The sequence below is a fragment of the Balaenoptera physalus genome (assembly GCF_965194825.1).
Source record: "Balaenoptera physalus genome assembly, chromosome: 8".
NCBI classification, from domain to species: domain Eukaryota; kingdom Metazoa; phylum Chordata; class Mammalia; order Artiodactyla; family Balaenopteridae; genus Balaenoptera; species Balaenoptera physalus.
The window spans coordinates 16,768,190-16,780,722 of NC_138887.1; the positions used below are offsets into that span (position 1 = coordinate 16,768,190).

General features: G+C 40.4%; 1 long non-coding RNA gene and 1 pseudogene across 2 annotated transcripts in view; one reads left to right on the forward strand and one right to left on the reverse strand.

Moving 5' to 3' along the window:
- Window positions 1-1,918: 1,918 nt before the first annotated feature.
- Window positions 1,919-4,703, reverse strand: LOC309666281 (large ribosomal subunit protein eL31 pseudogene; annotated as a pseudogene). Its single transcript has one exon. The product of its transcript is annotated as a large ribosomal subunit protein eL31 pseudogene (transcript).
- Window positions 4,704-5,053: 350 nt separating this feature from the next.
- Window positions 5,054-12,533, forward strand: part of LOC309666319 — a 52,843-nt gene continuing 45,363 nt past the window's right edge. The window contains exons 1-2 of the long non-coding RNA XR_014267047.1: window positions 5,054-10,410; window positions 11,022-11,108. This is a non-coding gene — a long non-coding RNA (uncharacterized lncRNA). The remainder of the gene's footprint in view (window positions 10,411-11,021; window positions 11,109-12,533) is intronic.

The window sequence follows — 12,533 nt, forward strand, 5'->3', positions numbered from 1 at the left end:
GACAACCAGGAATTAGTATCATCAGAAAGTGTTTCTACCCCAGGGCTAGAGAAACACAGAACTGTGCCTAGTAAGAGCAGGGGTCACAAGAGAAGGGGCTGCCCAGAAAGGAGATAGAATCTGGGCTTATACCTCCCTTCCTTTCTGCAGTCAAGCTACTGTTGGTCAAACCACTCTGGAAGCCAGCTGGCAAAGAACCTAGGAAATGCAGTTTGGAGGAGAAATGCAGAAACCGGATATGAGGGCAAAAAGGCATAATGGATGAAGTTCATAAGTGTATTAGTCAGGGTTCTACAAAGAAACGGTATCAATAGGAATTGGCTCACATGATTATGAAGGCTGAGAAGTCCAGACCCAGGAAAACCAATGGTATAGTTCTGGTCTGAGTCTGAAGGCCTGAGAAACAGGAGAGCTGATGGTGTAAGTTCCATTTCAAGTCTGAGTCTGAAGGCAGGAGAAGACCAGTACCTTGAAGACAGTCAGGCAGAGAGAGTGAATTCTTTCGTACTCAGTCTGTTAGTCTACTCACGCCTTCAACAGATTAGATTGCCTCTGACATTTGGGAGGGCAATCTGCTTTACTCAGTCTACTGATTGAAATGTTAATCTTATCCAGAAACATCATCACAGACATACTGGAAATAATGTTTAGCCAAATATCTGGGCACCCTGTGGCCCAGCCAAGTTGAAACATAAAATTAACCATCACATTATGTAATTTTAAACTAGATACTTGTCCCTTTTACTTGTTTTATCAATTTTCACTTCCTACATTGTAAGATGAATGTCTCCCTTATCCTTTCTGCATTTTTTATTTCTCCTCCACCTACTATCAGCTTTGTACTTTTATTTTGTCATTGCTGTTAACATTTTTATTCTTCCCTGAAATTGAGTCCTTTTAAAATTGTGAAAAGTTTGATTCTAAAAATTGAAAACCAAAAAATGGTTTATGTTCTTATGACTATGTAAATAGTATTCAAATCTTAGAATTACTGTCCTTCTTTGCAACACTTGGACCTCTTGAATGAGGACATCCCTAGTATCAAGGCGAAATGGATTCTTTTTCTCTGTACTCCATCAATGCTTTAAACCATGCCACATTTTGGTTAGTTCATTCAGACTAAGACCATCTTATGGATATTTTTTTTTTTTGGTCTCCAAGTTTTTTTAATAAGAAATTTTTGTATTGACTTGGTCTGTTTCAGTGTCTAAGGTCTGGACTGTGCCAGGGAATGGATAACCTGGGGATGCTCCCCCACCCCCCATGTTCACAGTGTACATTACACTCCAGGTGGCCCCCAACCCCACTACCGTCATCAATAGGGCTTCAAAAGGGGAACTCTTTATGGCATTTAATTCACGTCAGTGGTATAAACACTAATGAGACATAATCCCTGCAACACCTTGCTTTCAGGTTGAAATAAGCAGATTTTGTTAGTAACCTTTAAAAAAGGTTACCCTTGAGCTTTAGTTCCACATAAACCAGGACTAAAAACACCTCATGGGGCCACTACAAATAAGTGAGCTAAAAAGGAACTGTACATATTTCATTAAATCTAAGACTATCAAGTATATCATTTTAGTTTGTTAAAATGTGAAAAATGGCAATTAAGTTCTACATGCCAGTTTCTGGAAAAATGTGTATCTTAGAATCAACAAAACCTGCATGTAAAAGCATTAGCATTATGCCCACAATGTCCCAACTACCTAAATAGTCATTCTCAAGCCAGGTTGCCCTTCGAAACCACCTTAGAACACCTGCCTAGACCCTGTCCAAATATTCAAAAACTCCAGGGACTGGGGAGAGGGGCCCAAGCACAGTACTTAGGAAATGCTCTCCAGATGATCCTGTAGGTTGGAACTGCTTAAAGATATACAAGATTTTAGCTGCAACTAGAAAAGGAAAATTAAGATGCAAAGGCAGTTCTATAACTTTATTCAACAATCAGCAGTTAGTTCCCATCCACATTAACTGTCTGTAGATGTTTTAAAGTGGTGACAGGTACATAGGTAACAAACACATAGAGCTTGTTTGGTGAATCTTTATTACGTTTTCTGGACAACCACTCACGGATACGGTATGGGACATTCCTTATTCCTTTGGCCCAGACAGCTTTGTTGAGCCTGGTATCAATGTGTACATCTGGAGTTCCCATCTCCTTCATGGCAAATTTCTGGATTTCTTAGAGCGTCCAAGGGGCATGCTTCTCGAAACCCACTCCATGGATGTGCTTGTGAACGTTGATAGTGTATTCTCTGGTCACCAACTCGTTGATGGCAGACCGGCCCTTCTTCCTCTCGCCACCCTTCTTTGCGGGAGCCATCCTGCCGGGCCCTGGTTGGCACGGAAGGGCTCAAGGGATTGTCCATCTTATGGATATTTTTTGATTTTCCTTGATTTTCTAACTGCTGTTTGTTTTCTTGCGCTCTTTTAATGTTCCCAAATCATGCCATCTATGAAGTCATCTTCGTTTCCTCCTAGAGTTGTCTCATTGAATCCTTCTTTCTCCTGCCCCAGTTTATTATACTGATGACTCAATAGTCCTGCTCTATAGCTTTCATCCTGAGGTTTTCCTTTGCTGCTGTCCTGATTTGGTTCCACAGTTTCATGGTAACATAGCTATCTGGGAAGATAGGGAGTATTTAAGATCATGGGCTCTGGAGCTAGATGGCTCAGGGTTAGATCTTAGTTCTACAACTTACCAATAACTTAGGTAACTTATTTGGTCCCTTTATAACTCAGTCTTCTACTCTATAAGATAATAATAGCAATAGTATATACTTCATAGGATTGTTGTGTGGTTAAATGTAATAATACATGAAAAACACACACAGCACAGTGCCTGGCACAAAATAAGCACTCAGTAAATGCTAGCTATTATTAGTTATCTTCTTTCTTTATTTCTCTTCTCCTTGTTTTGTGGGAGTACATCCTCAGATGACTTCCTAATAAAGAGTGAATAGATCAGATATTCTGAGGCTTTGCATCTCTGAAAATATCTTTATTCTGCTCTCACACTTAATTGACAGTTTTGACAGGTTTAGAATTCTAGATTTTGATGACTCATTGCCCCTTCCCTTAAGTGACCCCGGACTATAACACTGTTAGAACTATCATATCTAGTTTCTATAGTGTTTCTGACTCATATTGTCACTTTTGTCTTATTTTATTCTTTTGAAATGATTCACTAAGTCCAAATCACACTCAAGGCAAGGGGAACTAGGCTCCACTTTTGGAGGTCCTAAAAAAGAATTTATGAACATATTTTAAGCCAACATGGTCTGCCCTCTGGGATCAAGTTATTTGCATTCATCTCACATGCAAAATATCCTCACCCCATACTGAGAATCTCTCCTCAAAGTCCCAGCCCTTTATAACATCAGCTCAACGTCCAGGATGTTTCATCTCAATTAGGTCCAGGTGTGGATGAAGTGCCTCAGATGCAGTTTCTTAAGCACAGGTTCTTGAGTACACTTCCCCTCAATCCGAATACCTGTGACTTAAAGGTACAATCAACACCCCATGATGGGACAGGCATAGGATAATCAGAATAGACACTGCTCTTCAAAAAGTAGGAAACAAGGAGGTACACAAGGTTCACTGGTCCATTGCAATTCTGAAATTCAGCTGGACACAGCTTGGCTGTTCCTTCATTGGGATGCAAAGCCTGGGAATAATCTTCCATGGCTCCAGTTCCACCCTGTGGACTCTTGATTTCATGCTTTGAGTCATTCTTCCTTTTTTATGAAAGAGCCTGTGTCTGCAGCTGCACAGTTGTCTCAGTCTTCTTACTGATTATAGTAGTTTGTGGGTCCAAAGCACTCTTTCACTGTATTGTCTCCATTCTTTGAAGAAGACACTTCTCTGTGTTGGGCTTCTGCTGAGATTGATGAGTAAAACACTCTTCAACTTCCAGTTATGTAGTAACAAAGAGAACCTGTAGGTCCTACAGTTTACTTTACTTTATGAGGGTATGCTTATATTGTAGAATACTGGGATTCTCCAAGACTCTACTTCTTTTAGGAAACTTTTCTGGCATCTTTTCCCAAATGTCATCTGTTCAATTTTGTTCTTAATTTCACATTTTATAAGGCCTGCATCATTAATGTTATCTGTGCCATTAAAATATGAAACTATATTTCAGTGGTATTGACAATGTATCAGTTAGGAATGCATTCAGCTATAAGTAACAGAAAGCTTGCCACCAGTGGCTTAAACAGAGAGAGATTTGCTCACAGAGCAGGGTGCAGGCTGCACTCCTTTAAGGCAGTAGTGTCATCTAAAGCAAGCTGCATGGAATGGCAGAGCTGCCGATTTCTTTATAACCTACTTTAAAACACTGTAAGAAATGCCAGCAATCATTAATACTAATAATATCTTTTTTTTACTGCTCACTTACCACTTGCCCTCTTCAAAGTACATTACACAGATGAGCATTTCAGGCTCACAACAGATCTATGAGGTGGAACGGTTGATGTTATTGAACGTCATTCCTTTTCTTCTTCTCCAGGTCACAAACTGGCTGTGATGTTTCTAGGGTATGTGGCTTCACCAAAGTTCCTCCACAGCCTCCTTTTGCTTATCAGTGCATCAAGCAAACTTAGAGGAATTCTAGACTCCAAGGCTTTTGGGTTTTGGAGAAACCAGTCGGTCTAGCCTTTTCAAATCCATGTTAAAGATCCATGGGGTTCAGTATTCTTTTTTTTTTTTTTTTAATTGCTCTCCATCAACAACCTCAAGAGAGTCTTTTTTTTAAACTTTTGGGTTTATTTATTTATTTATTTATGGCTGTGTTGGGTCTTCGTTTCTGTGCGAGGGCTTTCTCCAGTTGCGGCAAGCGGGGGCCGCTCTTCATCGCGGTGCGCGGGCCTCTCACTGTCGCGGCGTCTCTTGTTGCGGAGCACAGGCTCCAGATGCGCAGGCTCAGTAATTGTGGCTCACGGGCCTAGTTGTTCCGCGGCATGTGGGATCTTCCCAGACCAGGGCTCGAACCCGTGTCCCCTGCATTGGCAGGCAGACTCTCAACCACTGCGCCACCAGGGAAGCCCCGGGGTTCAGTATTCTTTCAGGATGAACCCTCTGATGGTGCTCCTGTGGGTGGATTGACTTTGTGCTTCTTGCCTCCCAGGAGGCACTGCAACTTTTGAATCTATTATAATTATCGATTCAAACGAAAACAAAGGATTTTACTTTGTCTTCTTGTTGATGTTTTCTAACTTACGCTAAGTTACCAGATTTCGTTTTATTTAGTTCTTATCATCATACAACTTCTCTAACATCATTACAGAGCAATGGCGGACCGAGGTGTAGCCTCAGCTGCCGTAACTTAAGATGAGGCAGTAGCAACAGTTAGCTTGGACTCCATCCAGTCCGTGGCCACGTGGGTTTGTCTGCTTCTCTCCATTCTTCTCACCTCCCAGCCCCATCAGTGGTGAGAATCTGATTAGTAAGTGAGTCTAGCAGATATGAATATAGACCATCTCACTGGTCAACCTTTGTGTTTAGCCAGGGTAGCAGGGTTAGTTCTGACAGAAGCACCTGGTTTTGGGAGGCCATAGAGCAGTGTCTGCGCTCCTCCTTAGAAGGGGGCAGGATACATTTCAAGCACTTAGGGGATTCACTGCTTCCCAAGGGCTGATGTGTTTTTGTCACCTTCATCCATTTACCAAACTAACATAAACTTTATGATAAAGAAAGTGGGGTTTGTGTATCCTTTGCAGAGTGGAATCCTTGTCCTAGTTTTGGGTATCTTGCCAATAAGTGGTAGATTTCCTAAAAATATAGGAGTAGGACCTTAGAATCTGAGCACTTTATGGTTCTGATGGGGGGAAGGGGTGGAAGGGTCAGATCATACTTTGAGAAATTCTGCCTTAGAAAGTTATAGCCCTTTAGATTTTCAAAGCACTGTATACAACCTGGTTAGCAAAGCTGTGAAAAGTATGTGTCAGTATAAATTTAGAGCTTTTTTGAGATCTGGATCTTAGTCTCCCCTCTTTCATTACCTTTCAGTGCTTTTTCCTCCAGAGCTTCCTTTACTTCCTTTACATTATTCCATTAGGTATTTGACCAAACTTGTCAAATAAACTTTTCCTAAAATTGAATACGAACATTTGGAAGAACACTGACATGTTCAATACCCACATATTTTATTATCTCTGGTAGGAGCTGGTTTTTTCTGTGGAGGGTGAATAAATAAACTAATGTCTTTTTTGGTCCCAAATGAAAATATCTTCTTTATTGATCAGCAAATGTATGTGCAAGGAAACATCCTAGGTACTACAAGGAAGAACAAGAAGACTGGGTGTATAAATTATATTCCATTTGTGTCATCAAAAAAAAGATAAACTATTTTTATCTGATTAATGAGGATAAGCTGTGCTTTAAAAAATAAAAGGAAAGATAGCCATGAAATCAGATAGTAGTTAAACAATAAAATATTTTTTTCCCTAAGGCAGCAAGGAGTTATGAGAAATACCATAATCTGTAAATTTTGTACTAAAAAAGTTTCTGCTATATAAGACTTATCTTTAAAAAGTTTGCTTTGTGTAGTGCTATTATTCCTTTGTTCTTCAGAGCTGAAGACTTTTTTTACTTCTGCTTTTAACATGGAAAGCAAAGACATTTTTCCCCTATATTTTCTCCTTGCCATCTTAAAGCTAAGCGTCTAAAAAAGTGTTTTGTATATTAATTATTTTCTCTCCATCCTTCGTACAAAACCAGGTCTGAGATTGGGAATAGTGTTGACAATTGTTAACCCAAGCCCAGTGAATTTCAGTTGTCATAAAAGTAAGCATTTGAGGAGACTTTGAGTTCATCTCTCAGAGCTCCTTTTCTAGCCCTTGGACAGGATTCCATTGAAATCATCAATAACATAGTGGAGACCCTGTCTGTGGAAGGAACTGTCTGATTTGACCTCATGTATTTATTTTTCTAGAAACCTAGGCATTGAGAGGGCTGGGGATTGGGTGGTGGGAGACAGAGACTGCAGAAGTGCAGAATATTCCGGTTTACTTGAAGCCAACTGAGCCGAGGGAAGTTCTGTCTTGGAAGGGCTTGGCTCAGCAGGGCTCAGCCCTCACATGTGTGGAATTAGTGAAAAATATACTTATGAGAACCCACGCGAAGGTTGCCTCCCGAAGTCTAAAAGGGACTTGTTCTTTTTTTTTATTATTATTAAATAAAGGGTCTTGGGGGGGATATTTACTTCACCCTTGTGTGTCTGCACTACTTCTTCACACCAATGATGCTGTAATTACCTCCTTGCTAAGTCTCTTTCTCCCCTTCTGGGCCACAAATTCCTCATTGGCAGGGCTAATCTTTTTATCATTAGCGTAGCGCCAGCCATGTGCAAAGTGCTCGGTAGATACTGAATGAATGCATTGTGTTTACAGAGTTCAGACAAACCCAGAACACAGGCTCCCAAATTTTACAGGAGAACTAGCTGTGTCGATTCAGTTTATGTATACCAGAAACAATCTGTAATGGAAAAAAAAAATATATATATATATATATATACATATATATATATATGTATATATATATTTGACCTCATTCTCCCAAATAACTTTGATATATATATATATATATATGTATTTTTGACATACAAAATACATAATGTGTATTTTGACATAGATTTTTTTTTTTTTTTTTTACAGAAACCTATGTGATAAACTTCTGATGAATTCCTAGCATTTTGTGATCAAACCAATTGGCTGAAAACTTTGATCTCTCTTACGATCTGACTTGCAACCCAATGCTACCTAATAATCACTACATTACAGCCCCTTAGCAAGAGGTTAAGAGGGTGGCCTCTGGAGCCAGGCTGCCTGGGTTCAAGAATCCTACCTCCCCCTCTGACCAGCAGCAGAACTTTGGGCAAGCTACTTAATCTCCCTGTTCCTCAGCTGTAAAAACAGGTGCAATATAGCACCTACTTCATAGAGCTCTTATTAAGAATTAAGTGAGGTGACGCAGGTAAAACACTGAATTGTGCCTGCAACTTGGCTGGCTTTGAGTTAATACGTGTTAGCTTTCATTAGTACTAATGTAAAAAACGTTATAAAGCCTCAGTTTGCTCATTTGAAATTTTCATATCAGCATGTGCTGAAAGCAAAGAACAGCCACAGAACATAAAACGGCATATTAGAGTCAAGCTTATTTGGGAGAGGAGGTCAAATTCACTAAAAGTACTAAGAGTACAAACCGAGGGAAAAATGGTCAGAAATACAGAGGATAATAGAAGGAAGAAATTAACTTTAATTCCTCCCATACACCAGGTACAACTGTGTGCATTTTATGCTTGTTTTTCTTTCAAGCAAAAATAACAATCCTATGAGATAGGCATTATCATTCCCACTTAATAGATGAATAAACTAAAGCTTAGAAAGGTTAAGAAATTTGTCAAATGTCACACATTTCTGTAGCAGAGCCAGGATTTGAACCTATACCTGTTGTATCCCGCTTTCTCCACTAATCTTTATAAACACATTTGGAGGAAGTTAAGTAAATTAGTCACCCCTGGAGGAACCGATCATAGGATTGTGAAATCCCAAGGTGAAAAAAAAAATCAATTTAAGAACCCTGTTTCCTTCACCCTTGTATTTCTCCTGGTGTACAGCAGAGATGTTCAATCTTTGTGAAATGAATAAGTTTATGAATGAATGAACAAAAGCAGGAATTCCTTTACTCCTGTGATTAGATGGTTTAGTTTGGCTGAGGATCTCAGGGCAACTTGGCTGACACCTAAAGCCACTGTATGTTCCTCCTCTTCTAAATGCCATAAGCAGGTGAAAGAGAAGGTTATCTCATACAACTGTTGTCTCAAATTACTTGTAAGCCAGTTAAAAAACAGACTTCATGAATGCAGCCACGGGGAGTCATTTAGAGTTTTAAACCCTTCCTCCACCGGCCCTAGAGACTTGCCTTCCTAGAGTCTCTCTGTATTGGAATCCTGCAGGCCAACTGCAGACACCTCTTCCAATTTATAATGGTATCAGCTATGTTGGACTGCTACAACATGACAAAATGGGTGGGGTTCTAAAAATTATATATTCAAATTCCCTTTTATCTCCTAAACACCTTCATAAGGTTTAAGTCTGAGGTTTTACTTAGATAAACTGCAGAGCTGGAAAACAAAACAAGACAAAATGGAATAACGGACACAGAATCAGAGATAATACTGAAATAAGGACAGGATAGGTGGGAGCAAATGGGAGAGATAAGAAAGGGGGGGAAGCACCCAGAGAGTCTTTAAATGGAAGTTCAGATTCTAGCCAAGGCGGAGAGTTGGCCCTTGCTTCCTTTGTACCAGAACTCTTGGTAGCCGGGCACTATCTGCTTCCCAGCTGTAGGATAGATCAGCTGCCCCTGCAATCACGGGGGAAAACACCACCGAGAGAATCTGCTCATTCTCTTGCCCTGTAATGCTTACCCACTGGCTGGTATTGCTAAAAGCACCTATGTTTCTCATGATAGAACAGGTAGGTTTACCTCTGCCGGACTTTGCTTGCTTTCTTCTTCTCAGTTCGTTGATCCACCCATGGCTTTATCCAGACATTCAACAAAAATTTATCGAGGACTTCTTTGTGCCAGGATCTGTTCTAGAGGTGAACCCTGCCTCCCCGTACTGTCAGCTTGGTGGGTGAGGCTTATATTCTGTGCTTGCAGCTACTACATCAGGAGGTCACCGTAGCCTTCTGTTGCTTTTTCCTTGTCATTTGGCAGGGGTCTGCCTGAGGCTCTTCTCTCATTACTACAGGGTGGGATTCAGTGCTTTGGGGATATGAATGATTATAGTGAACAGACTCCTGGATGTGTCTGTTATCTTGGTGAATTGTACGCATTTTTTTCAAAAGCTAGTTTACTTTTGAGCTAGATTTTTTTTTTTTTTTTCCTTAAATCCTACAACGTCCTTCTGGAGCACGCCAACGCCTGGGATGGCTGGAGCCGGAGCCCTGCCCACTCAGCTCCCCCTCACACTCCCCTGTGTTGAGCTAGATATTTTAAACAAGGCAAAACAAACCGGAAGGGGCTCATCAAAATTACCAACGGATCGACGAACATTCAGTGGTTTTTTGTGGAAAGCACTGGTCAAGGGACAGGGTTGTGGGGTGAGTGCCCATGCTGCAGGGCTCTTTATTCCGATTAAAGTGCAGCCAACCTGGACCTTGAAAGGTGTGGCTTAGAGCAAGCTCTGAGAACACCCCAGCCCCGCCTCCTCATTTTCCTGTTTGGCCCCGGAGAGCCACAGCGCCTGCCCAGGGTTGTTCAGCTAATGAGTGGATACAGCTGGGAGGAGAATCCTCAGAGTCTGTCGTCTGTCCAGCGTCGTTTTCTGCAGATCCATTTGCCTGGGAGGGCTTAGCCCTTCTTGGGCTTTTATTGGGTTTTGCTGTAGGAATCTAACGCTAGGTAGGTTTCTCAGGTAGTTGGAGCTGGGGGAGGGGCCGTGACAACCGGGTGGGGTGAGAGGCAGGGAGACGTGGAAGGAGAGAGGAGCCTGAAAGACCAGGACAGTGGGCCTGGGGGATACTCTGCCTCCTTCCATTTTGCTCCAGGCTGGTCTTAGTGAGGTTTTCGGGGCAGCCTGGTCTTGAGCGCAGAGAGTAGGGGACGCCTTGGGTAGGTACCTGGCAGTCTGTGGGAAATATGTGTGTGTATGTGTGTGTGTGTGTGTGTGTGTGTGTGTGTGTGTGTGTGTGTGTCTGAGGGAAGGGAAGAGGCTCACAGTGGAGGGATGTGATATTTATTCTGATTCCCATTCAAGTCATTTTCAAATGTTTCAAATTACAGAGCATTTTTCTTAAAAAAAAGTAAGTCCTAAGTAATAATAACAATAACAATAATAAATAACACTGGGTCTAGGAATTGATGTTCATTGTTTACAGCGATTCCTTCTAAATATGTTTCTTTGTTTTTAGAAGTTGGCTTTGGTCTCCTCTGAATCCTGGAAGATGTAATGGAATATTAAAGATGGTTTGGAATGGAACCTTTATTGGTGTGATTTTTGATTCGTTTCACAGGTCGAACATTCTGGCCGGAGACATCTGAAATGTACAGTCAAGTGAGTTACGCCAGCCCACGTGGGATAGAGAGCAAGGCGGAGTGGGGTGAGTACGGAGAGTGCAAGGTTTAGATGCTGAGTTCACAGCACAACTACCAACCCTCTGTGAGGATTTGGGCAAATCAGTGTTCTTTCTATTCTGAAGTTTCATGATGCAAGTTCTACATGAATTCTGTACAATCAAAATTCATGCCTGCATGAATAATTCAGAAAAGAGGGTTTCAGGTGGAGCTATTCAGGCAGACATTGTTCATCTTTCAAGTCAGTGATGGGAAATGATCAGAACTCCAGGATCATATGGCTGAGGTTCAGAAATCTTATTCATTCACCATGAAGACATTTTGATATTGAATTTAATGTTGTCCAGGCTTAGTTCTTCTATTTTGGTCACTTTTTAGTTAAAATGTTAGTTAGATTAGCAATGCGTTTATCTTAGTTATAGCAGAGCTAACATCTGAATAGAGACTTGTCAGAAAATTAATAAGGTTTTTCTGTTTCTTTTGTAAAGAATAGTCATCGATTTGCATAAAATATGCCTTGATTATAGTGACCAGCCCATGAAAGAATATTGTGAGCCTAGGATTCTATTGTGGAATACAGGGTTTGTTACATTGAAACATGATTATGAAAATTCCAACATTCTTACTCCTGATGGTTAAATGAAGAGGGATAACTTAGTTGAGATAAATTATTGCTGTTGAAAATTTAAGTGTAAATCAGATTCTAATGCATTATTATGCTAGTTGTTCTTCATTATGCAAAGTATTGTGTTAGAGATGGAAAAACGAATCTCTCTTCTTGAGAAAAAATAATATTCAAGAGTTCGTTGATCATAAAGGGCCCCTGGAAATTTCACAGAAAATCCTCTTTTCTGTAGATTTGTTCATTGTCTCACTACCCCATAGACCTTTTTCTCACATTTTAGCTTGGTGTTCTAGATCTGAGAGTTAGGGTGCTGCCTCCTTAAAATACTTCGAATAAGTCTTTTCCTGTATGATTGTTCCATGTTCAGAAAAAACAGATGTATTTAAGATTTCTATTATAGACCCACTGTTATGATGATTGGCACATGTAAGCTGTGTTTACCTTTTCTGGAGAGCAAATTGGCAGTAAATATCCAGAACCTTGAACTGCTGCTTATACCCTTTGGCTCAGTAATTTCACATCTAGAATTTTGTCCTAATGCCATAATCAGAGATGACAGATGAAATTGGTGTACAGAGATGCTTGTGTAAGAATATATGTAAGAAAATTGGAAATAAATGATGTCCAATAATGGGATGGTAATTGAGTTACAATACACCCACACAGTGAAATTTTATGTAATCATTTAAGTCATGTTTTCATAGCATGTTTAGTGCTCTGACATTAAACGAAAAACAGCAGCAGTATGTAAAGTTATATAGAAGATATATTCCCAGTTTTATTTATATATTCAATCAAATACCTCAAAGTCTTTTGAGGTATAATT